The sequence below is a fragment of the Microtus oregoni genome, unplaced genomic scaffold (assembly GCF_018167655.1).
Source record: "Microtus oregoni isolate MIOR12 unplaced genomic scaffold, Mior012 000108F_ref0000382, whole genome shotgun sequence".
Lineage (NCBI taxonomy): Eukaryota > Metazoa > Chordata > Mammalia > Rodentia > Cricetidae > Microtus > Microtus oregoni.
In genome coordinates this window covers 1,580,147-1,603,387 of record NW_024544726.1, presented here as the reverse complement: position 1 = coordinate 1,603,387, position 23,241 = coordinate 1,580,147, and positions in this window count along the sequence as shown.

Sequence of the window (23,241 nt, the reverse complement as noted above, 5' to 3'; positions counted from 1 at the left end):
TTTGTCAACCAGTCCTACTCAGACATCAAGGCGAAACTCAGACGTCTGGAGAAGGGTCCCTTAACTCCACAGGCACAGATCCTGGAGATGGCCTTCAAGATCTACCACTCAAGGAATGACAAGGCCAGAAATCATTGCCACGTGATCACCGCACCCGCCAGGCCAGCCGAGGTGATGGACTCCAGTGCCCGCCCTCCGCGCGCGGCTCCCCCGCCCCCCGGCCCATGCTTCAAGTGTGGTAAGACAGGTCACTGGTCAAAGGCGTGCCCCAATCCCCATCGCAACCCGAGGGGCCCCTGCCCAAGGTGTCACAGGGAGGGTCATTGGTCCACAGACTGCCCTCGTGCGTTCGGTGACGCTGGGGCAGCCGCCCCAGAGGACCCCCAGGTTGAACTATTGGGTCTGGCTCTGGAAGACTGAAGGTTCCCGGGCTCCTCCACCGACAACCCGACTGCTACGCCCATCTGCAACCAGGAGCCGCGGGTACTTCTTACAGTGTCGGGACGCCTCATCTCCTTTCTCTTGGACACCGGAGCAACATATTCGGTTCTAAGGGAATTTTGGGGGCCAACCTCCCCCTCACATTCCCCTATTGTCGGGGTAGGGGGACAGCCTTATCTACCTCTCCAAATTCCACCTCTCAATTGCATATTTAAAGGTATCTTTCTCACTCATTCATTTCTAGTTCTACCAACCTGTCCAGTCCCACTCTTGGGAAGGGATCTTCTGACCAAGCTGGGAGCTTCCATTTCTTTTGCGCCCCCCACCCGTTTCGTTTCAGATCCGTCGGTGACACAGCTGCTGCTTCTCCTGGCTCCGCGACCCTCTGATACTAACATGTCTTTTCCCCTCCCAGCTTCCCAGGTGGACCCTCTCGTGTGGGACATCCAAAACCCAGCTGTTGCTAAACACCACCACCCCCCCGTCGTTATTCAGTTAAAGAACCCTACTGGGTATATCACCCAAGCCCAGTACCCGCTTCCTTCCCAAAGCCTCAAAGGACTAAAACCTATAATCTCTGATCTCTTGAGGAAGGGGCTGCTCCGCCCCACCTCATCCCCCCTTTAACACTCCTATACTGGCTGTGAAAAAATCTAACGGAACTTATCGTTTGGTTCAGGACCTCCGGCTCATTAATTCTGCTGTCGTTCCCTTACACCCAGTGGTACCCAATCCTCTCACACTTCTGTCTAACATTCCTTCAGGGACCTCCCACTTCTCAGTCTTAGACCTAAAGGATGCCTTTTTCTCTATTCCTCTCAGCCCTCAGTCTCAGAACATCTTTGCCTTCACCTGGACAGATCCTGATACTAATTTCTCCACACAACTAACCTGGACCGTCCTCCCTCAGGGATATCGGGACAGCCCACACCTCTTTGGCCAGGCTCTGGCCTCTGATCTGCTCTCACTGTCCCTCCTTAAATCAAAACTGGTACTCTATGTCGATGATATCCTGCTATGTAGCCCCTCTTTGGAGACTAGCAGGACTGACACCGCCACCTTATTAAACTTTTTATCCAAAAAGGGCTACAGAGTCTCGCCTTCGAAGGCTCAATTGTCCACCACTCAGGTAACATATTTGGGGTTAACTATAACCCCAACACAAAAGGCTATCACCTTAGACAGAAAGAGACTAATTCAATCTCTTGCAGTTCCCTCCACCAAAGAAGAGGTTCTGTCATTCCTGGGAGTGGCCGGTTTCCTGCGATCCTGGATTCCCTCATTCTCTCTCCTCGCCCGCCCCCTATACGAAGCAGCCCTCGGCTCTATGCATGAGCCCCTGCTTCACCCCATCACCAAACCTTTCCGGAGACTCCAACAGGCCCTTACCCAGGCCCCAGCTCTCCATCTTCCGGATTTAACCCGCCCTTTTTCTCTTTACGTAGCAGAAAAAGAGGGCTATGCCCTGGGAGTTCTAGGCCATCAACCCCCGGCTTCTCATCGGAGACTTCCCCCCTTCCTGACCACCTGCTCACTCCCCTCCTATTCCACTTACGCTCACTACTATGGGACTTCACAGATCACTCACTACCTCGACCACGTGCTAATACATGTCCGCCGCCAGTTAAAATAGGGGATGAGCTCAAGATAATCCTTCATACACGGTGACTCAAACCGGACCCTGTACTCTTAAGTTCCAAAGGACGCCGGATTCAGCCCCCCTACTACAGTCTAAGGACAACAATGGTCCCGATCCGTCACTGTGTTAACACACCCTCCCTTCTTTAAATTCATAAATAACCGTCTAGCTGTCGTTACAGGTACCCCCAACAAATGCGAAGACAAGTGGTAAGCAGATTCTCCTCTACAAAGCTCTTACGTAACAGGTCAGCCTTGACTGCAGCAGCGGCTCCCTAAAATGTTAAGAGATGTATGGTTAGAATCTATTTCTTTTAAGACAGTTTCCTTAAGCTCCGGGATGCCAGCCCAACGGATCAAACACAAAGGAATAAGTATCACAAAGGAATAAGTATCACTTAATTTTTTTTATCATTTCTTAACCCCGGACATCCTAAGACCCTCTCCCCCCCCCTTCACCCCAGCTCTCCAAAAATCCCCCCCCTCTTTTTTAATTTTTTCTTTTACTAATGCAACTTTTGCCTTCCAGCATCTTAATGATGACCCAGCTACTCAGGAAAAGCCACACAGATTTCTTCAATCAGCCGCCTCAGACGACAGCCAGGACTTCAAACATCAGCGACCAACTACACCAGCCAGCAACTCTGGACATCATTGACCAACTACACCAGCCAGCAACCCTGGACATGGACATCAGTGACCAACTGCACCAGCGACCGCAAACGCCAGTGGGACATTGCCAAGATAATCGGACATTCCCTGGACCCCTCAATGCCCAAAGTCAGCAGGAAGCAGCCATGAGAGACTGGACTACGCCCCCATTCCCTACCCTTTAAGGTCCCCCAATTTTTTTTTAATCAAACCAAAAGGGTGAAATGTTGTTCCCTTGCAACACTACAACTCCCAACATCCCTCTGGACGGCAAGAGCGGGACACATTTCCCAGAAGCCTTTGCATCCTCCGTTAAAAGCAAGGACAAGCCACGAGTTCGCCCCTTCCCTCCCCTTCTTAACCCTTCCCTTGGTCCCTTCCTTTCACTTTTCCTAGTGTGTTTTCCCTTCCCATTAAAAAGTGTACCTACCACGTGGTACCGCCGTGTGTCTGTGTCTTTTCCCTGCGTAATCGTCTTTGCCCCATAGGACAAACGGGAATTAAGAACAACACACATACACACACATACACACACACACACACACACACACACACACACACGAGAGAGAGAGAGAGTTCTAGATAGAATGATCTGTTCATATTCCCTGTTAGGTGTCCCTCATGAGTTACTAGAAGTGGTCATGGGAACAGGGGAAGTAACCCTTCCTGTGAGACTTCTGGAGGAACTGCTACAGCTGGAGCGGGTGGGGGGGGGTCGGTGGTGGTGGAGGGAGCTCATGCCTAGCAAACAGGAAGTAGCAGTGTGTTAGAGTAGGAAGTAGAGGCCCTGAAGGCTGGGCAAAGACAAGCCCCTTACCTTTGTCCATGCTGATGCCAAAGCCCAGGCAGAGCTCGTCAGGGTAAAGCTCCTCTCAAGGCAGATACGACCCCAGAGAAGATTTACTTCAAGTAGAAACATATTCACGCGTATGTGTGTGTCTACATATATGGAGTCCAGAGGTCAATGTCGGGCATCTTTCTTAATCATTCACCACTTTATTTTTAAATTTCCATTTTATTTATTAGTTCAAGGCGTGGGGGTAGGGTGAGTGTGACTGAGTGGACAACTTTTGGGACTCGACGCTCTCCTTCCACCACAGATTCCAGGTGCAAACTCAGTCAGTCTTAAAGCAGCAAGCTCTTTTACTAAATGAGCCATCTTGCTAGTCTGTCCACCTTTTTTTTTTGAGACAGTCTGTGTCTGTCTCCCCAGAGCTGGGATTAGACATGCACGGCTGCTGCTATGCCCAGCGTTTGCACAGGTCCTGATGTTGGCATGGCAAGTGCTTTAGCAACTGAGCCATCTCGCCAGCTCTCACCTGTCCATATTGTTGTCACCCAGGCAGTGGAGTCTTCCGCTAGATCCCTGGTTGAAGTTGCTGAGCAAGCCTCTCCCTTACCCAGCAGGGCGTATCCGTCTCCTTTCTTCTGTTGCCCTTTTCCTAGCTGGGACATCCATATTTCAGCGTCTCTTCGGCATAACTAGCTCTCTCTCCTTCTGCGGGAGATATAACCAAGTAGGATAAACAACACTTCTCAGCTCCAGTGTGTTTTGTTTAGCCAGAAGGGGGCTGAATGCAGGCATGTAGGCAACTTACAAAAAATTGCATTCATTTCTTTATTCTTTCACAATTTCATACATTGTACTTTGATCATATTTACCCCCAATACCGTCTCTTATACCCTTTCCCTTCCATCCAAAACAATCCTTCTTCCCAGGTCTCCCCTGCCTTTTGTCACGCCTGTGTGTGTGTCCCACATATTTAATTAGCTTTGCTTCCATGGGCATGGGGGGGGTATCTACTCGCACAAGGGCAACTTCTCATGGCTACACCACTGAGGAACTGATCCCCCCATAAGCATTTACAGTCTATAGCTCTCAAGGAGGACCAGAGCCATATAAGCCTCTCTTCGGTCCATGATGAAATTCGTAAGTCCACACCCCCAGGGCTTATGGCCTCCCTAGCCATGGGTTGTTTTAACCAGGTTTACAGTAGCAGGCACAGATTCTTCCTGTGGAACAGGCCTAAAACTCAACCAGAAAGCTGTTGGTTAGCCCTCAGCATCTGTGCCAATATTGCACTAGTGGGCACATCCTATCTGTCAGGTTGGTAGCTTATAGGGTTCATAGCTGGGTGTCTTACTTAGGGTTTCTATTGCTGTGACAAAACACCATGACCAAAAAGCGAGTTGGGGAGGAAAAGGTTTATTTGTCTTACACGTCCATATTGCTGTTCATCACTGAAGAAAGTCAGGCCCGGAACTCAGACAGGGCAGGAACCTGGAGGCAGGAGCAGATGCAGAGACCATGGAGAGTGATGCTTACTAGCTTCCTTCCCCTGTCTTGCTCAGCCTGTTTTCTTGTAGAACCCAGGACCACCAGCCCAAGGATGTCACCACCCACAATGAGCTGGGCCCTCCCCATAAATCACTAATTAAGATACAGTTGAATCCCATGGAGGCATTTCCTCAACTAAGGCTCCATCTTCTCTGATGGCTCCAGCTTGTGTCAAATTGACAGAGAACCAGGCAGTCCACTGGGGAAGACGGCTGGTAACTTTTCTCCCTTGGCAGCCAGTGAAGCGCCTTCCTGCACCATGACAGCTAAGGAGCAAGGGAAAGCTTCCAGCGCAGTCCCGGCTTGATTTCCCTGCACCCAGAACCCCAAGTGTGTGCTATTCTCATCTAGTTCTAGTGGGCAACTAAGAGCTATGACAAAACCACCTGTCATTTTGGGGTCCCCTAGGCCTTCTTGACCAGTGTTTCATAAGGACCCACAGCTGACACTGGGATTTTTCTTTAAGAATCTATGAGTTCTGGTAGCAGAAATATCCAGAAAATATCCCTTTTAGGTTTTGTTCGTGCTGTTTTGTTGGGTTTTTTTTTTTGGTTTGGTTTGGGGTTTGTTTTGTTTTGTTGTGACAGGATCTCTCTATTATGTAGCTCTGGCTGCCCTGGAACTCACTGTGTAGACCAGGCTGGCCTTGAACTCACAGAAATCCACCCGTCTCTCCCTTCCAAATGTTGGGATTAAAGGTGTACGCCATCACGCCTGGCCAGAAAATATTCTTGATAGAAAAAATAGTTGTATCTGTTCCCTGCAAGTCAGAAGGGATCCTTCTAGCTTGAATATGTATGTGACGGCTGGTGCTTTGGCAGCCCTCTTGGATTTTGAGATGTCTATAGGAATGAGAACTGTACACAATGGAGTGTAACTTGAGAAACCTAGGTCTTTTGAGCTTTGTGGCCCGGCTGCCACATAGGCAACAGGCTTCCTCCCACTGAACATTATGTAGTTGTTTTCATCTTGGTTTGATGCAGGATAGTAGGGACAGAATCTAGGACCTTGTGACTGCACCTGGGCTATACTCTCTGCCCTTCGTGACTTACAAATTGGCAAATAAAATTTGTATAGAGTTGTGGTGTATATTGTGATGTTTTGACCTGTGTATGCATTTGTAAAATGGCTAAATCCATTGCTTCACGGATGTATTCCTTTTTAAAAAAATATTTGCGGATTTTTATTTTATGTGTATGGGTGTTTTGCCTACATCTATGTCTGTGCACCAAGTGTATGTCTGGTGACCATAGGAGGCCAGAAGAGGGCTTCAGATCCCCTGGAACTGGAGTTACGGACAGTTGTGAGCTGCCATGTGGGTGCTGGGAACCAAACCCAGGCCCTCTGCAAGAGCAGCCAGTGCTCTTAACTACTAAGCCATCTCTCCAGCCCCCTCATTTATTACATCTATAATGAGAATATTTTAAAACCTCCCAGCGAATTTCAATAAGTAGTATTGCTAAGTAGAGTTACCATACTGTCGAGAAGGCTTATTCATCCTGTGCTGTGGAATGACGTTTTTGTACACTGTGACATATGTTGCTCTCATCGGTTTAATAAAGAGTTAACTGACCAACAGCTATGTGGGAGAGCCAGACTGAGAAAACATTGGGAAGAAGAAGGGCGGAGTCTCCAGCCAGATGCAGAGGAAACAGGATGTGTAGAAGATGTGGTAACAAGCCACGAGCCATGTAGCAACATGTAAATTAACAAATATGGGTTAATTGAAGTTGTAAGAGATAGTAACAAGCCTAAGCTATCAGTTGAGCATGTATAATTAATAATAAGTCTCCGTGTCATTTATTGGGGAGCCGGAAGTTCTGATGAAAACCCCTGCCTACAATCCTGCTTATCTGAAACTTTGTACTGACATAGCCCCGTACTGCAGCAGCAGCTGCAGGCCGCCTCCCTTCTACTCTTTGCTCTATGGTTTCAACTTGTTCCAGGTTCCGTGTAGGGGTGAGATCATGTGGTATTCGGCTTCCTGTTTCTGGCTTAATAGCCTTCAGGTTTACCCATGTTATTACAGCTCTGGACTGAATTGTGCAAAAGAAAGAAACTTCTAGTTTATCTCCACCTCTGGCCCTGGTTTATGTTACCTCTGCCGAGCGCCATGCGGCCTCCAGCAGTGACTCACTTTTCCTTGGCTCCTAAAAAGGGCTCCATGGCTATTTCTCCCCTTCACTCCTCACATCAGCTCCTTGAGGTGAAAGGAATTTTCCTAATGAGGAAAATGGGAGCCACAGCACTGCAGGCGGTGGAGGAGAGACAAATGATACTACTGGCTTTGTCTTTCCAGAAGGCTGCACCCGCCCGGACTGCTGCTGCTGCTGCTGCTGCTGGCTTAGTAGGCGAAGTGCCAGGGGAGCCGCGCCTCTGCAGTCACAATCAGGAGTCCCGGAAGTGTGCTGATGAATGTGGTGTCAGAACAGGAGCTCCTAATGAACGGGTACTTTTACAAGGCCCCCAAACACGCACCTCTCAGTTTGAAAAGGAAATGTAGAGAAAGAAAGAACACACACACACACACACACACACACACACACACACGGGGAGGGTAGAGGCTAGGGCAAGAAAATTACAATCTAAACAGCTGCCTGATCTGTATAGTGAGCCTTTGTATCAAAATTAATTCTGTTAGAAGAGGAAATATAAATGGCCAATAACTATTTGGAAAAGTATTCAACATCCTTAGCTATCAGGAAAATGCAGATTGAGGCTGCTTTGAAATTCCTTCTCACCTCAGAATGCTGTCACCAAGAAATGAGATGACAACCAATGCTGGTGAGTGCAGTCATCAGGAAATCTGTATGGCGGTTCCTCCAAAATCTCAAAATAGAACTTTTTTGACCATATGAACGGGGTGGTGGTGGCACATGCCTTTAACACCAGCACTTGGGAGGCACAGGCAGGCAGATCTCCGTGAGTTCGAAGCCAGTCTGGTCTACAGAGAGAGTTCCAGGACAGCTAGGGCTACACAGAGAAACCCTGTCTGGAAAAAGCAACAACAACAACAACAAAAAGGAACTATGATCCAGTATATGTGTATCTGGAGTGGGATAGACAGCCGCTGGAGATATTTGCCCATCCATGCTATTTCTTGTATCTAAAATAGCAATCTACCACCCAATGACAAACAGAGACACAATTCCCCCTAAGTTCACTCTGGAAAACCAATGATTTTCTTGAACTTCATTACAGAGCAAGGGGCTACCCCAACAACTAGCCACACTGGCCCTTTATCCAACAAGGATGGGGGCTTCTCTACAGCCACATAGATAAAGTCCTCCTCCCTTAGTCCCCCCACCCTACCCTTATATACTCTAGCCCCTCCCTGAGGTTACCCGCAGTTAGAGGAGAATTGCCTATACCAGGTGGCGGAGAGCCGCTGGAAACTCGTGAGGGTCTTGTGACCTACATGAGAGGAATAGAAGTAAGTACAACTGGAAGAATCCTGTTGCAGGGGGCTGAGCGGAGCTCCCCAGGCTTGCTTGGTTAGGAAACAGTCATACACGACTGATACATAGATGGACAAAGGAAGTGGCTACCCACACACGGTGGGATTCTGTGCAGTTATGGAGAAATCAAATCTATTTCAGTATTGGCCTGAAATAGAACTGGAGATCACCATATTAAGCGAGCCTAACTCCTAAAGGAGGAGAAGGGAGAGAGTGCAATGGCTTCCGTATGACATAAAAGCTGAAAGCGGGACAGAAACCAGAAAGCAGAGGCAGGGGATGGTGAGGCAGTGAGAGCGAAGGGCAAAGGGTGACGACATACATGTAGGGAAATGTGTAATGAAGCTCGTCACGTGTATTCTGACATAATAATTCTTTTTTAAAAGAGCTTATGTGTACGGGCATAGAGTGCCCAGAATCCACAGGAAGAAATCAGACCCCTGGGACTGGAGTCCCCGATGCATGTGAGATGTCATGTCGGTGCTGGCGAACCAACCTGGGTCTTCTGCAAAAGCAATGCATGTTCTTAATCTCTGAACCATCACCCTGGCCCCAATAATAATTCTTTTTTGAAGAATAAAACTGGTTAATCCCAGAACTAGGGAAGCAGAGGCAGATGAATCTGTGAGTTTAAGAACAGACTGGTCTATGACATAGTGAGTTCCTGGCCAGTTAGAACTGCACCGTTAGACTGTAGCACAAAAATAGAAACCCAGAGATATTGGGGTTCAAGCTGAAGGTCAGAAAAGCAAAGCAACCAATCACTAGAGAGCTCGTACCTCTACCAAGACTGGACAATCCTGTCCTCAGAGTGACAGCCAGCTGACCACACACTGAGACCTTGAGTTCATGTCTCCACCCGTCTTATTCCTCTCTAATTATGGGATTACGGGTGTGAACCACCAGCGTCTGGCACATATTGCTAACTACTGTGGCTGCTGGGATTAAAGGTGTGTGCCACCACTGCCTGGCCTGTATGACTAGTGTGGCTAACTTTGCACTCTGATCTTCGGACAAGCTTTATTTATTAAAACATAAATAATATACCACTATATTAGACCTTGTCTTAGAAAAAAAAAAGAGTAAGACTGGATTGGAGGTGCAGCTCAGTGCGCTTCGCATGCACCAGGTCCTGAGTTCCATCCACAGGAGCATATGGACCTGTGCGCACGCATACACACCCTGAGCATGGGTGAGGGCAGGGCTCACAGATTGACACTAGCAGCAGAGGGGTAATTGGAAATAATCATCTGGTGGGGGAGGGAGAGTCAGTTTTCTTCAGGGATGGTCCTAGCCACTCTCATCAATAGCCCTAATTGTACTAAGGGGTTGTTTTTTTTAAAGGTCACTAAGGTGGAGGGCACTGTCAGTTTGATACAACATAGAGTCATCTGGGAAGAGGGACTCTCAATTGAGGAAATGCCTTCATCTGATTGCTCTGTGGGCAAATCAGTGTGGGAGGGCCCAGCCCACCGTGGCAGTGCCACCTAGACAGGTGGGCTTGGGTTGTACAAACTGCAAACTGAGGAACCATGAGGAACGCGGCTCTCCTCCATGGCCTCTTCAGTTCCTGCCTTCAGGGTCCTGCCTGGGTTCCCACCCGACTTTCCTCCATGATGTACTATAACCTGGCAGCTGAAATTAACCCTTTCCTCATCATGTTTACTTCAACAATAGAAGGCAGACTAGGACAGGGACACAGGGAGAGGAGACTGGGGCAAGTGTGGAGAGGGGTAAGTGGGGATAATTGTGATAATTATAGTTTTCCTTAGTTATGATAAAAGATAAAGTAGACATAAATATTATAACTGTAATTCTTGCTTGATACCTCTCTTGTTATTTTACTATGTTAAAGTTCGAATCTTCCTTTTTATTTAAACAGAAAATGGTAGGTGATGTGGAATTCCCCTCTGTGTGCTGTAATTACCATTAATGACTAAAGAAACTGCTTTAGACCTATAGCAGGGCAGAACTTAGCTAGGTGGGGAAAACTAAACTGAATGCTGGGAGGAAGAAGGCAGAGTCAGGGAGAAGCCAAGTAGCCCCACCAGAGACAGACACCAGAACTTTAGCAAGTAAGCCATAGCTTTGTGGTAATACACAGAACACTAGAAATGGGTTAAACTAAGATATAAGAATTAGCCAATAAGAATGTAGAGCTAGGGCTGGAGAGATGACTCAGCAGTTAAGAGCATTGCCTGCTCTTCCAAAGGTCCTGAGTTCAATTCCCAGCAACCACATGGTGGCTCACAACCATCTGTAATGAGATCTGGTGCCCTCTTCTGGCCTGCAGGCATACGCAGAAAGAATATTGTATACAGAATAAATAAATAAATAAATATTTTTTTTAAAAAAAAGATTCTAAAGATAATGGGCCAAGCAGTAATTTAAATAATATAGTTTCTGTGTGATTATTTCAGGTCTGAGCTGCCGGGCAGTCAGGAAATGAATAAGCGGCCTCCTTACAACAGAGGATTAAATAATTCTGTATTGGCTTCCTATCTGGCACATAATAGAATGGTGCTAACTATCTCATTTGCAGAGGAACATGCATTTTGAAATAAAGGCAGACAATTTTGGAGAAAATGCAGCTATATATAACATTAGAAGTAAAGTACAGTATATCTGTCCAAACATGATTTTAGCTAAGGGAAGCAATCCAGAGATGAATGTCAGTGAAGGGCTCAACTGTAGTCTTAAAGACACCCATTTATAAGAACATCAGAAGATTTCCAGGAGCTCAACGGTCAATGCCTCAGGTTCAGAGAAACAGTTAAGCTGACCAGAATGGGTTCCTCCTATTATTGACAATCTCTGTAGTTATTTCTTCTTGGGTAATTGGTGGTTTCCTTTTTTTCATATTAAGAGAATTAATAATAGGTATCACTGCAGGACACAGGGAGGGTCATTCAAGGACAGTCTCATTAATAGCTATTAACTTATTAAATGAAGCAGAGTCTCACTGCAGGAGCCCAGCACTCATTAGCGGCTGGGATGCCCATCCTTGTAATTGCCTGGGTGGTCTTCCAAATGCGCACTCTCACTATTTTGGATCTAACTATGTTAAATAGAGAACAGGGGAGGTAAGTGCACTGGCAGCATGAGAAAAGAGTGACTAAAAAGAACAATGGGATGGAATCCTGCATCTCCTTCCAATGATCCATTCTTTGAAAACAAAGGAGGAATCAAAGAGATCTGTGACCCTGGTTTAATAGTCAAAATTAATCAGCTATAGTAGCCCATGTCAACACTCAGGAGGCAGAGGCAGGTGAATCTCTGTGAGTTCAAGGCCACCCTTGTGTGAACAAGGGTGGGACAGCCAGAGCTACATGGTGAGATGCTGTCTTGAAAACAAACAAACAGAAATCATAGTGCACAAGGAAAGATAGAGTTTTGTATTAGAATCTTGTAAACAGACACACACATGGATTACACATACATTTCAGTGAATCAAGAAGAGTATAGTGAAATAACACAATTTTACTACTTCTAATACATGCTAAAATTCCCATTTACTTCGTTGTTTGGCGGGGTGGAAGAGATCATTAGTATTAATTGCCAACCAAATCTAGAATCACTTAGGAGATGGGCCTCTGCGCAGGCCTGTGGAGCATTATCTTGATGGCATTAGTTGAGGCAGGAAGGACCTGCACACTATGGGCAACATCGTTCCCTGGACAGAATCCTGAACTGAACAGCAGCATTTGTCTGCTTCTGGTCCAACTTCCTGCTGACTTGACTTCCTTGTACTTTTAATTGTGAGTAAAATAAGCCCCTCTCCCTTAAGTTGCTTTTGTCAGAGGATTTTATCATAGGAACAGGAACCAAGACAAGGGGCCAAAGGGCTGCTGAGGACTGAGCCCACGGCTTATGAAGCACACACTCTACCACTGAGCTACACTGAGCAATTCAGGTTTTTTTTTTGTTGTTGTTGTTTAAGGCTTGTAGTATCTGCAAGTTCTATGACCACTAAGGTACCAAAAAATGAGTGACAAGAACCAGGCACAGTGATTCATGCCTGTCATCTCAGCACTCAGGGGACTGGAGCAGTGTGTTTGCCATGAATTTAGAGCCAGCCTGGGCTACACAGTAACATTCTCTCAAAAGAATAAAAGAGTGAGCAATGAGCAGTCCTCGGGCATGAGAACCTGTCTGCAGGCTAACAAGGAATGCTGCCAGTAGCAACAGTGGAGAAAAAGCCTCCATGGGGCTCCCTGTGGCTTGGTCTCCTTGAGACTCAGTCTGGTTAAAAACAAGCTCTTTTTCTTTTCCTATGGTCACAGTTCTAAAAGTCAGAAAAATTTCAAAGGAACTCCCTTCAAAATTGTATATTTACATGAGAGTCTTTCAGTTTCGTCTGCCTGGAGCACAAATAGAAGGAATAAAGGTAGCATTCATTCAAGAACTGAAGTTGGCCAGGGGGGACTGGAGGCCAGGCCTCACTCTGGCCTATACCCCAGGCCACAGAGAAGCAGACACCAAACTGTGCTTCCAGACTGGGTAGGGAGGCTGACTGTGGTGTGTCAGGGAGGAGAGAATGAAATGAAAACCTCCTCAAATGAGCGGGGGGGGGGGTACCTCTCTCAAGGGACAGTGACCCAGTAGTTCCTGCAGGGCTGTGGGTATGGTTCAGAGGCAGAGAGTTTGCCTAATATGTATGAGGCCCTGGATTTCATTCCCAGCATTGAAAAAAATCATCTCCATATGACCCGCAGACCCCTGCTCCCCGCCCCCATTCCCTTGAATACTGAATATGGTGCAGTGCCAGCCCCAGCACCCACTAGATCTGCAAGGTCAGGGACAGACAGGCTGACAGTCCAGCAGTCCCTGCCTCCTCAGATAAAAACATGGGCTGGCATCCACAAAGACATCCTTTGTGTTGTGAAGCCACTGGGCCTCGTGTGACTACAAAGATAGAGCCCATTGGGGGAGCCTGCGAACAGTGTCAGAGAGGGCCGGTGAGAGTCTTGTGTGACACCAGAAAGGAGGAAAACATTGGTTGTATGTGGAACCCTTTAGAGAAGAGATTTCTCCTGACTCCCTAGAGGTTGGGACTGTTTCTAGAGCAACGTGTCAGACTATGTAACTTTAGGCTAACTGGAGTCACCATTATCCATTTTTGCTCCTTGTAGGCTGAGCAGCAATTTTTTAAGCAGTGTAGAACTGGGATGGAGAAAAGACTAGAAGGTCAACTGTTGGGGACTGTGGACTCCTAGACCCTGAATTTCCTATAAACAACTTGTTTTCCTATGCTTGCAGCTGCTCTGAGCAAACAACTTGTTTTTTCCTGTGCTTGCAGCTGCTTTGATCACGGGACAGGGGAGTGGTTTCTGGTGGGCTTGCAGCTGAGAGTTGGGGCATGGCCATTGGTCAGGGAAGGCATTATATAAGCTGCCTTAGAACACAATAAAATTGGCATTCTTGGCATTCTTGTTTCAAGAGTGACCCCCCCCCTGCGTGTTTCAATCTCCAGCCTCTTGCTCAGCTCGAGCATAGAGCAGGCACTGCATTACAGTCAACAGATGGGCTAACAGCCCGAACTCTCTTGTTCTGGTGGCCACACAGTAGGACTGTGTGATGATCCCAGGAAGTGCTACAGAGGAAAGGGCAGCAACTTTCCAGACACTGGAATTTCCTAGGTGGAGTTTCAGAGGCAGGCTTTAAAAAGATGCCTGCTGGGAGTTTGGTTTGGGAAACACAGAGACACCTTGGCAGTTCTGGGCATGTGGGTGAGGTCTGTAAGGAGACTGGGGCCCTGAGTGTTGCCAACAGCCCCTCCCAGGAACAGCTGGCTGGCCTACTTTCTTCTCTCCCACACTAACCACCCCTTTGGGAAAGTTTCATTCGTTTCCCAGACTGCAAGGGATTCAGACGTCAGGGACAACTTTGGCCAAGAACGAAAAAGAATAGGGTCCTCTCTCTTGAAGGAGGGAGGGCATCAGTGAGGACCAAGAGTAAGGACAGATGTGTGCAGCAGCCCTTCCTCTGAGGGGAGGATAGTGCTGACCTGACAAAGAAGAGCGTGAGCAATGATGGCTCTTGGCCATTCTTGGGAAGCCAGTATAAGGGACCTGTTTGCAAATCACCTTCAGACCTTGCCTCTGGGAACTTTTTACAAAGATCAGACTTTGGGAAGTTAAGTATTGTAAAGTGAGTGAGGGTATGGAAACCCTTTGTCAGAGCTGAGGGTGTGGCCCAGGCCTTGTGCCTGCTGGAAGACTGTTCTACTGAGCTGGGAAAACTTTTTTTTTTGAAACAGGGTTTGTAGCTCTGGCTAACCTGGAATTTGGTATGTGGACCAGGCTGATCTAGAGCTCACAAAGATTCTCCTGTCTCTGCTTGGATTAAAAGTGTGTGTGTGTGTGTGTGTGTGTGTGTGTGTGTGTGTGTGTATGTATGTGTGTGTGTGTGTATGAGAGGGGGGAAGGGAGGGCACATTCAGCTGGAAAACACCTACCTTCCTTTATTTTCTTTCTTTCTTTTTCTTTTCTTTCTTTCTTTCGTTCATTCGTTCTTTCTTTCGTTCATTCTTTCTCTTGTTTTTTACAGACAGGGTTTCTCTGTGTAGCTTTGGATCCTGTCCTGGAACTGGCTCTGTAGATCAAGCTGGCCTCAAACTCACAGAGAGCCTCGAGCCTCCTACCACTGCCTCTGCCTCCTGAGTGCCGGAATTAAAAGCATGCACCACCACTGCCCAGCTGGGAAAACACTTTTTAAAAAGAAAAATATGAACTCTGTCTCTACCCTTTTTGTTGTCTTGTTTTTATTCTTTAAGAATCCCATACATGTATAAAATGTATTTTGATCATATCTCCCCCTAACTCCTCTCTCTAACTCCTCCAAGATCTACCCCACCCCCTTTTATGTTTTGTGAGACAAGCTCACTATGTAGCTAGCCTGGCTGACTTTGAACTATCCTCCTACCACAGCCTTTCAAGTGCTGAGTTAACAGGCATGTACCACCATGCCTGGCATCTCTCTCCTTTCTTGAAAGAACCAATAGAAAGAAACCATCATGATTGGCCAGAGCAAACACTGCATTCAGAAGCCTTCCTGAGGGCTTTTTCTCTGGAGTTCCTGCTTCTTCAAGTAGTTCTGAGGAATGCTCTACCCAATGAGCTGACAAACTGGAGCCATTAGTGCAACGGTTTTGCTCTGGTCACATATAGTCCCATTTCTACTCTCCCACTTGGCGGTTTGGTAAGTACAGTTTGTTTTATGTGAGCATCCACTGTTTTGTAGCTTTCCTCCTTGACTGAAACATTCCATCCTTCAGGGAAGCTCCTTAAGAGACTAAGTAAACAACCCCAAATGGCTTCAGGAAGTCCCTGAAACTGACCAGATTCACTAGGCCCCTCCCGTCCAAGAGGAAACAGTAAAGAACTGCCGAGAATTGCTCTTAAAGAAGACTCAGAGCGGCTAAGCTGCCTAGAAGGACCAGAGAGCAGCCCAACTGCCTGGAAGAGGCGCAGATGAACTGAGGCATTTGGAAAGGGCATCCTCCAACCTGATGAACTGCCTGCAGGCTGTGCAGTGTGCTGTGCAGTGTGCAGTGTGCTGTGCAGTGTGCAGGTTTCCAACTTTTGTGAGCTGTCCCCCATGCTGGGGTGGGCACTGGTGATGCAGCTGTCTTTGAGTCATTTCTGCTCCTGTAAGCAACCCCTCACACATATTCCTCTAAGTTAACTCAATAAAACTCATAGGTTCACCAACTTGGACTTTGGTGGTATCCGTACTTTGGTCAACAGAGTAGATATGTGTGTTGCGTCTCCTCAGGAAAAGTCTGTCGCACAACATCAACATGTGTCAATTGGGTGGAAACACTTAAAAAGAATGATTGATTCTCCCAACCTCCCCTTTGCTGTGGCTAAAGTTGTGTTTTGGTAACAATGCCTGAGGTGGTGAACTCATCAGCCTGAGTCCCTGAGTAGCTACAAGGAGAAAGCCCCATATTGACTCCCCTAATAAGCTTACATTGGCTATACCATAAGCAAGAAATAAACTCCAGTAAGACAGTGATGTTTGGGGGCTGTTTGTTACTGCAACAGAATATGGCACATTCTGACTGTTGCATACAGTTTTGCTTAGCAGAACCCTTGGTAGCTAACATTTCCCTAAGTGCTAACTAAGCAATGATGGGGTCAGCGATGCACCTTTGCCTGGCTCTAGGGATTAACCTGAATGGGTGATGAAGGAATGGAGAAATGGCAAACACATGGACACATACACTGTAGGTAAAAGGTCCAGGCTCACTTTTGAGTTTAGAATTCACCAATTCTGAGCTCAAAATCCCATCAATCTCTGAGCTCTCCTCAAGCTCAGGACTTGAAATCCCACCAATCCCTACCCTAGAAATCTCCACCCTGGAAAACTCCTCCCCAAGAAACCATATGTAAGCCTGCTCTCCTGCTCAGTTCTTGGCGGCTTCTCCCCTGAGCAGAGGCAGCAACCTCTTGTATCTTTCACAATAAGTCACTTGTGTGAGGTTTGCTGTGCACTGTGACTCTGTGTTATTCCTTGGCTCCTGACTGCCAGGACACCTTTCCCCTACGAGCTACAAGTCTTCCACTGGGAAGACCTTGCCCTTCAGAGCTGCACCACTCACACATACAGAGAAAATCAGGTTGGGTGAACTGAGCTCTCTGATGGAGGAGCCTCAGCACCCCCAAACCCAGCATGTCTTATTATCCAGAGTTGGACAGAAAGGCAGGGTTTAGAGTATACAGATGGACCAAGGGGACAGGCTTAGCTAATCTCAGTAGGGAAGTCTCGGTAGGGGAGTGATCTTCCATTTATAAATATCGGGTGGGGAAGGAAGCTACGGTGGACATTTTCTGCACACGGTGTCATAATTCACACTTAGAACCCTGGGAAAGGTTTTGCCATCCCTCCGAGTCTCACCTGAGGAAGGCTTTGTCACCCTCACAGGGCTGAGGCATTGGAATCCTTGACGTGACTGCACAGGTGTCAAATATGTACATTCGCTCAGGACTTCATTCACTTGGGTTCTCCTCTGCTCCCCACAGGAGAGACTTCAATGCACTCATAATGAGAAGGGTTTACTCCGTGATCTCTTGAGAATTTATAAGGGCTACTATTCAGGCATCTCTGGATCCATTTGACAATGAGTAGCTCCCATTCCCAAAATTCTATTGGACTAGGTATACCTGCAAAACTCTGTCTCCCAGGAGGCTAGTTTAGTGTTGGTATTTGTTCAAAAATTCATCCAAGTAAATGATCATTTAAAAACTGGTCACCCAACCCAGGCAGAACTAGAGCAAAGCCTTGAGGCCAACTCCTGAACCCATTCCAAATGAAAGGAAGGGCATTCCTCTCAAGGCGACACCTTGCTCCTCAGTAACGCAGGCTGTGTGCCCACGGTGGACTTCCATGGTTACCCAAACACAGAGATCTGCCCTCCAGGACTCTTGTGATCTTCACTCGGTCTCCATGGCCACAGCACACAGCTGAGCAAACAGCACTTCTTCCTCATCAGAGTCAGGAAGACATTCAGAGAAGCAGTTTGCTTCAAAACACTGAAGTCAATGAGCAGGTTTAGAGTCATGAATATTGTGACCAAATGAAGGCAAGTCAAGATTTAGGAATCTAATTTTCTACCACTAGGAGAATGGCTACTCAGAACACTCCATTCAACAGTTGTTGATATTTCAACATAGTATTTTTTTAATTTTTTTTTTACTTTGTGTCTGGTTCTGGAGAAGAAACCCAGGATTTTATATATGCTAGGCAATTGTTCTACCACTAGGCCACACTCCCAGACGAGAGTGGTTTTCTTTGTATTTTGGGGACAGGGTCACATGTAGCCCAGGCTGGCTGAGAACTGGCTGTACAGTTCAGAATTACATTGAACTTCTGCTCTTCCTGCCTCCACCTCCCTAGTCATATGCAACCAGGCCTGGCTTATGTAGTGCTGGGGAAGAAACAGAAGCCATTGCTTTGTGCATGCTAGGCATGTACTCTGTAAGCTGAATCATAGCTCCAATCCCCAAAGAATATATTGTAAATAATAGTATTTTATAAGTTATAGAGATCCTGGGTTTTTGATAATGGTAATGATAAAAGAATAGAGCCATTCTTAGGAAATACTAAGGTACTTAGGGGAAAGTCATAATATTTGCATTCCAAACTATTAGTAAGAAATAATGTGCCAGCACTACACAGAAAAAGGTTTTTTTTTGTCTCAAAAAACTAAGAAAGGAAGGAAGAAAAGAAAGAAAGGAAAGAAAGAGAAGGAAGGAAGGAAGGAAATATAATGGGAAGAGAGAGAGGGAGAAAATGTGGCCAAAGGCCTAACAGTTTGGAAAACTTAGGCAAATGGCAAAAATATTCATTTCACTATTGCAATTTTTCTGTAGATATAAAACCTTTCAAAGTAAAATCTTTAAAAAACACTTATGTGTTGTGGATGGTGGGAGCACTTATGTGTTGTGGATGGTGGGAGCACTTATGTGTTGTGGATGGTGGGAGCACTTGCTCATCTGCATGCACCCATTCATGCGCGAGCCCAGAGCCAGAACACTGGATCCTCTGCTCTAGCCTGCTCTGCCTTATTCCCTTGTGACAGGGTCTCTTCGGAACCTGGAGCTCACAAATGGTTTTTGGCCAGGCTGGTGTCCAGCAAATTCCAGTAGTTCTCTTATCCCCACTCCACCACCGCACTCAGATTATAGACATGCTCAGGACCGTGACCGGCTTTGTACATGGGGTCTGAGGATTTGAACTTAGGTCCTCATACTTACACAGCAAACACTCTTATTGACTCAGCCATCTCTCCGGCCCCCAAAGTAAACTGTCTCTTTAAAATCATGCATGCTCAAGAGCCAGTGAGATGGCTCAGCAAGTAAAGACGCTCACCACCAAGCCTGACCATGAGCTCTCAATCCCCAGGACCTGCGTGGTTGCAGGAGAGAACTTCCACAGCCGGCTTCTGACCTCCACACATGCCGTGGCCTGAGGGAACCTCCCTGATGAATATGTGTAATTTTAAAAGTTAAAAAACAGCAACAAATGCCTGTGCCAGACCAGCAGCTTTGACATTTTAAAACTATAGTCCACCCTAAAATATAAATCACAGCAACCCAGTATACACATATACACACAATATGAAAAAGAGTATGCAAATTACAGGCTTCACAGCATCATGCTTACTTTCTTTGTTTTTTGATTGCTTTTTCAAGACAGGGTTTCTCTGTGTAACAGTCTTGGCTGTCCCTGAACTCGCTCTGTAGACCAGGTTGGCCTCGAACTCACAGAGATCCATCTGCCTCTGCCTCCTGAGTGTGAGGATTAAAGGCAGGCACCACCTGGCTACAATGCTTATTCTTATCTCAAATGTGACACTTTGTGACTTTCCTAGTCTAACATGTTTTTGTTGTTAGATTTTGGGCTTTTTGTATGGTACTGCCCTGGAGGTGCAACACATGCCCTTGCACATGCTACACACACTCTGTTACTGAGCTACACCCCAAGCCCCTCATGCCTGTGTTTGCTTTTAAAGCTTTATCTTATTTCTAATCCTCTATGTGTGTGCTTACAATCCTGTATGTGTGCACTTACATGTGTGTGTGTGCGAGCATGTGTGTGTGTGTGAATGCAGTGCCTGTGGAGGCTAGAAGAGGATGTCAGATTCCTAGAGATGGAGTCATAGGTGGTTGTGAGCTGCTCAACATTGATGCTTGCACTGAACTCCAATCTTCAAGAGCAGTGTGTGCTCTTAACCAATGAGCCATTTCTCCTACCTCTTATGTATTGTTTTTAATGCTGGTCATTACCCATTCAACTGAATTAATAGCCACTGAAGGGGATCCCTGCACAGCAGGTGCTTCCTCCTGGACCCCAGAGTAGGCACAAACTACATCCAAATACCTGTATTTTACAGAGAGATCTTTCATTAAGCAGGAAAGAAAAGCCAAGTGGCTGCTTTCTGACCCGGGCAGAAAACAGCAGCAAATGGCCTTGCAGGTGTCCTCCCAGGCAGTGGTGGTGCAGGCCTTTAATCCCAGCACTCGGGAGGCAGAGGTAGGCGGATCTCTGTGAGTTCGAGGCCAGCCTGGTCTACAAGAGCTAGTTCCAGGACAGGCACCAAAAAAAAAAAACCACAGAGAAACCCTGTCTCAAAAATAAAAAATAAAGAGAGAGAGAGAGAGAGAGAGAGAGAGAGAGAGAGAGAGAAGGGGAGATCTGTGTTAGAATGGGCTAGGATGCTGTGGTAAAGGAGATTGGGATAAGGGAGAGGAGAAGGGGCCAAGGGGGAAGGGGAAGTGGTACTTGTCCTGGAGGAACAAAGGACTGCCTCTATATAGAGAGGAAACTGACATAGGTAAATGACAGTTTATAAAGGTAAAGGGGGAAACCTCGTGTTAAGGTAAGGTTTTTAATTTTAATTGGGCATGTTAATTAGGTAAGCTAAAGGGGGATTTTGATTGCTGGACTCTGGTAGTCAGCCCCAGGAGGAGGAAGTGGCCAAATAAGGGAAAATACCTTTAGGCTAGCTTCGGGAATGTAATCTAACAGTTTTTAGCAAGGCAGAGGAAATGGGAAGCAGGGCCAAGCCTGCCAGAGCCACACGCTCAAGTGGGCTAGTGTCCCTTCAGCCAAGCAGTAGGCAAGCATATTTGAACACTGCAGTAGTTTTGACTTAGTACTACTACTTGGTATTAAGAAATACTATTGCTGGGCATGATAGCACATGCCTGTAATCCCAGCAACTGAGGGGGTCGACTTCAAGGCCAGCTATTTAGTGAGACCCTGTCACACATAAACACACACAAAGCATGCATGAAATTATCAAAGAATTAAAAAATCATATTTTTAAAAAAGAAAAAAATACTGTTGCCATTGACGGCTTGGTACCCTAATCTGTGTGGGTTTTGAAAACTCACCTCTCTATATACAAAGAAAGGAACTCAGCACGTGAAGACTACATTTCCAGGACTTTGACAAATACAGCCCTCACTGTTCACAGTGTGGACACAAACTGGTGATGTGGGAGTCCCCTCTGTGTGCTGTGATTACCATTAATGAATAAAGAGAATTGCCCTAGACCTATACCAGGGCAGAACTTAGGTAGGCAGGGAAAACTAAGTTGAATGCTGGGAGGAAGAAGAGTGGAGTCAGAGAGAAGTCAGGGAGCTGGCTGGAGACAGACGTGCTAAAACTTTGCTGGCAGGCCACGACCTCGTGGTGATGCACAGATTAATGGAGATGGGTTAAATTAAGATGTAAGAGTTAGCCAATAAGAAGCTAGAGCTAATGGGTCAAGCGGTGTTTTAAATAATATAGTTTCTGTGTGATTATTTGGGTTCTGGGCGGCCAGGACAAACAAGCAACCCCCTCCTACAAACTGAAGCATCTGTTTAGCAGACACATGGCATATTTGCTGACCTGATCACCTTATGGCCCATTAGGAACCTGCACCTATTGTGGTAAGTTCAGAATGATTCTTCTGCAATTATGAACTAAGATGAGAGGTGATTGGGCAGTTTTTTGTGTTGTCTTCAGTGATGAATATAGAAGCCAGGTCCTTACCCATATTAGGCAAGCACTCTACCACTGATCCACAACCCCCAGCCCACGGGCCAACAGTTAGAGGGCAGTCTGCCAGTGCCCAAAGAGCTGCCAATTCCGGAGCTGACAAGACAGTCAACTTCGGCTCTTTTCCACATCCACCCGAAGAAACGCCAGTGTGTCAGGGACCCTGGGTGGGATTTGGCATCTGTACCCTCATATACCCCACACTCAGAGTACCTGTATATTCATTACAGGTGCTGGTGACCTTTGCCCTTAGGCATGCACCTTGAAAAATCTGAGTTCCCCTTCCCAGGTCCTTGCTGCTTTCTTCCCTCTTGGCCATTAGTCAGTCTCCATGCGAGCAGCTCATAATAATTTCATATTAACAGCTGGAGATGCTCTATCCTGCATCTGGTGAGAAGAGATATGCTTCTTGTTAGGCATTTTCTCTGCTTAGAGTCTCTCCACCAACATAAATAATTCCAATTAGAGTGAATTAAACCGAATTAAAAGATGCCCATGTTTAATAGATGGCCTTACTCCCGAGTGGCCCCCCGGGGAAACAGGGGGAGGGGAAGACTACGCAAAACACAGAGGCCACGTGTTCATTCTCTGGCTAGCAGTTTAAATAGCCTGTGGGAGTGGTCTCAACCTTTCCTGGGGGGGTACCGTTTGGCGGGCTTTCTTGACCCTCCCTAGGGAGGGGTCACCATTTGGCAGGCTTTCTTGGAGGTGGAGTTTGGACTGAGGCAACTCCTAGGGGAGGGAGCTTATGCCAGGAGCTGGGGGGATGCCCCCAGGCATACAATCCCAACTTTTTGTATAAAGGGGTGTTAGGGAGCTGAGGTGATGCTTTAAAGGGGTGCCAGCGAACTGAGGTGAAGCCCCTCAGCCAAACATTTCCTTGGATAAAGGGGCACCAGCTCAAGTCTGGCTGCTTCCTGCGGGCATGGGACGACATGGGAAAGGGGAGAGCTGGGAGTTGATGGGCTCATGCTCAGAGAGATGTGGCTGGAGAGGCATCCTGTTTACTGCCATCCTGGAGACCTCAAGCAGCTGTTTCTTGAGGAGATGAGAAGGCAGGTAGCTAGGAGAACCAGAAAAGAGGATTTGTTCTTCCTTGAAAGTTCACAATACATTGAAAGTTAACAATAGCATTTGAAAGACTGAAAAGTCTTACATTAG